Source organism: Rana temporaria, chromosome 2 (genome assembly GCF_905171775.1).
Source record: "Rana temporaria chromosome 2, aRanTem1.1, whole genome shotgun sequence".
NCBI lineage: Eukaryota > Metazoa > Chordata > Amphibia > Anura > Ranidae > Rana > Rana temporaria.
Window position 1 is genome coordinate 67954357 of NC_053490.1, and position 3844 is coordinate 67958200.

General features: G+C 50.3%; 1 non-coding gene across 1 annotated transcript; it reads left to right on the plus strand.

The window, feature by feature from the left end:
• Window positions 1–1311: 1311 nt before the first annotated feature.
• TRNAR-CCU lies at window positions 1312–1384 on the plus strand. Its single transcript has one exon. It is a non-coding gene; the product is annotated as a tRNA-Arg (tRNA).
• Window positions 1385–3844: the final 2460 nt, after the last annotated feature.

The following is a 3844-nucleotide window of genomic DNA, read 5'->3' on the forward strand; positions in this document are numbered from 1 at the left end:
ATCTGACATGCATGCAGGTGCATCCACACCCGCATGTATGTCTGATTGGGAGCGGCGTCTGTGTCATTGTGCCTCCTGCATTCCATCTGCTATCAATGGGACTGCCTGCACAGGACACAGACGCTGCTCCCAATCTGACATGCGTGCATGTGTAGGAGCACGGATGCACACTGTTTGCATTCGGGGCCGTGCACCCACACCCGCACACATGTCAGATTGGGAGCGACGCCTGTGTCTTTGCATCTCCTGCATCCCAATTACCATCAATGAGACTGCCTGCACGGAGAGGCATGGAACACCTGTACATCCCCATTTAAAAAAACACGGACACAGATGCTGCTTCACGGACACAGACATGTCTCCCAATCTGACATGCGTGCGGGTGTAGGAGCGCAGGTGCACACTGTTTGCATCCGGGGCCGTGCACCCACACCCACCCCCATGTCAGATTGGTGGCAGTGTCTGTGTCCATACATCTGCTGTGTCCCAAGAGCAATCAATGGGACTACCTGCACCGGGGTGCATGGACCACCTGTTCATCCCCATTTCAGATTGGGACCAGCGCCTGTGTCTGCGTCTCCTGCATTGTAACAGCCATCAACGGGACTGCCTACACAGACACTGCTCCCAATCTGACATGCATGCAGGTGTAGGAGCGCGGATGCACACTGTTTGCATTCGGGGCCGTGCACCCATACCCGCACACATGTCAGATAGGGAGCGGCATTAGTGTCTTTGCATCTCCTGCATCTCAATCAATGGGACTGCCTGCACCGAGAGGCATGGACCACCTAGGTGATCCCAGGAAAAGTGGAAATGAGTACCTGTCACAACGAGGTACCTGCCTCCACCCCCCCCCAAAAAAAAAAAAACATAAGAGGAAGGGAATTGAAGTGAAGGGAAGTCAATGGCTGTCAGCACAATGTTCTACTTTATGTGTAAATGAAATGGGTGTTATATTGTATTATCTTGAGGCGGGAATATTACATGTTCGAACTTCTTCACATTTCTGAATGGGACCCCCCTTTAATATTGGGGTCCCCGGCTCTACATTCTGAGCATTGTACAGGGAGATGAACGGGCGCCCTAGACTGATGGATGATTCAGGGAAAAACCGATCGCCTTCGGGGATCAGGAAGGAATTTTTCCCCCCTTTTGGAGGGGGGGGATTTCGCCTTCCTCTGAATCATCGTAAGGTTTAGGGGTCCGATAAAAGGCGTCAGAGGATAACAGTGACCGATCTCTGACGATGAAGACCTTAGAATCATTTCCTTCTATTGATTTATTTACAATAAAAAAGAAAAAAAAAAAGCCCCGGTGGTCTAATGGATAAGGCACTGGCCTCCTCAGCCAGGGATTGTGGGTTCAAGTCCCACCCGGGGTGATACTTTTTTTCTGATCACAGAATACAGACAGAGAGCCAACACTACATCTGATTTTACCTTAAAGGAGAACTCACACTTTGAATGACAATTACTCAGTCATGTGACATTCTACACATTTGAGATTTTTATAATTTTTTTCACACAAATAGAACTTTCTTTTGGTGGTATTTAACACCCACTGGGTTTTTATGTAATTATTTATTTTTGCTAAATAAACGAAATAAGACTAAAATGTTATAGAAAAATGTGTTTTTCTTCAAAGCAAAAAACAAAAACAAAAAGAAAACAAATACAAAAAACAAAGTTAAAAAAAAAAGAGAAAGAAAACAAAAATAGTTTTTCTTCATTTCTGTTATACAATTTTGCCATAGGGGTCACAGGGTGACACGGTATACTCTGGGGTCATAGGGGTCACAGGGTGACACAGGATACTCTGGGGTCATAGGGGTCATAGGGGTCACAGGGTGACACGGGATGTACTAAGGTCATAGGGGTCACAGGGTGATACAGAATGCTCTGGAGTAATAGGAGTCACAGGGTGACACGAGCCGTAGGGGGTCACAGGATGTTCTGGAGTCATAGGGGTCACAGGGTGACACAGGATGCTCTGGGGTCATAGGGGTCACAGGGTGACACAGGATGCTCTGGGGTCATAGGGGTCACAGGGTGACACAGGATACTCTGGAGTCATAGGGGTCACAGGGTGACACGAGCCGTGGGGGTCACAGGATGTTCTGGAGTCATAGGGGTCACAGGGTGACACAGGATGCTCTGGGGTCATAGGGGCCACAGGGTGACACAGGATGCTCTGAGGTCATAGGGGCCACAAGGTGACACAGGATGGTCTGTGGTCATAGGGGTCACAGTTGACACAAGCTGTAGGGGTCATAGGATGTTCTGGAGTCATAGGGGTCACAGGGTAACAAAGGATGCTATGGGGTCATAGGGGTCACTGGGTGACACAGGGGGCTCAGGGTGCACAGAGTCATGCGGTGACAAAGGGTGTTCTGGGGTCATAGGGGATCACAGAGTGACCAGGATGCTCTGGAGTAATAGGGGTCACAGGATGCTCTGGGGTCATAGGGGTCACATGGTGACACAGGATGTTCTGGAGTCATAGGGGTCACAGGATGCTCTGGGGTCATAGGGGTCACAGTTGACACAAGACGTAGGGGGTCATAGGATGTTCTTCAGTCATAGGGGCCACAGGGTGACACAGGATGCTCTGGAGTCATAGGGGTCACAGGGTGACAAAGGATGCTCTGGGGTCATAGGGGCCACAGGGTGACACAGGATGCTCTGGGGTCATAGGGGCCACAAGGTGACACAGGATGCTCTGGGGTCATAGGGGCCACAAGGTGACACAGGATGCTCTGGGTTCATAGGGGTCACAGTTGACACAAGACGTAGGGGGTCATAGGATGTTCTGGAGTCATAGGAGCCACAGGGTGACACAGGATGCTCTGGGGTCATAGGGGCCATAGGCAACGCTGTATCTTGGCCTAGGCAAACAAGGCCCAGGCCTAGGGCAGCACTTTGCAGGGGGCAGCATGAAAAGAGTCCCCGTTGGCTTGCGCTACACTTTTAGTGCAGCGCCAGTCTTATGAGGTGGACTGGGCCGCAATACAAATCGGTCTGGTGCCCCCATAAAGCGGCCACACTGCTGCCGGTATGATAGGCATGGTGTAGACACAAGGGACACTGACATGGTCACCAGTGGCGTAACCAGAGTTCTGTGCGCCCGGGGCGAAAAAATAATTTCGCCCCCCCCCCCTTACATAAACATCCACGTTTATATGTGCGTAAACGTGGGTTACTTAAACATTTTGGAGCTTTTTTTAAAACTTTTTTTATAGTTACTTATTTTTTTTCACTCTTTTTATGTTTTTTTTACACTTGATGTCATTGATATTACATAGGGGGATAAAAATCCCCCTATATAATAGCACAGGTACACTGACAGGTCCTCTTTATGGAGACATTAGGGGTCTCTAGGACCCCTAATGTCACCTGGGGACCCCAAAAGAAGCTGATGAAGCACAGATCTGCTTCTTCTCGCTGGCTATAGCAGCCAGATGACTGACAGGTGAATGCGGATGTAATACACATCACTTCTGCATTCACAGCCTGGAGGGAGATCAGCAAGGAGGAAGATGCTGGTCTCCCTCCCATCTTACCTCCTGACACCCTCCCGAGCCGGTCCCGGGCCGCAGATGGGGCAGCGGATCCTGGGATTGAAGGTGAGGGGTCAGGAGGGAGGGCGTGGCAGTACTGGAGGGGGGTAGGGGGCACGCAGCCAGCACATATACACAATTGGCAGGCTATAGAGCCGCCGATCGTGTATATGTGAAAGTTCAACCGGTAATGGCACTGACCCCCGACACCTACACTAACCTGACACCTACACTGACCCCTACACTAACCTGACACCTACACTGACCCCTACACTAACCTGACAC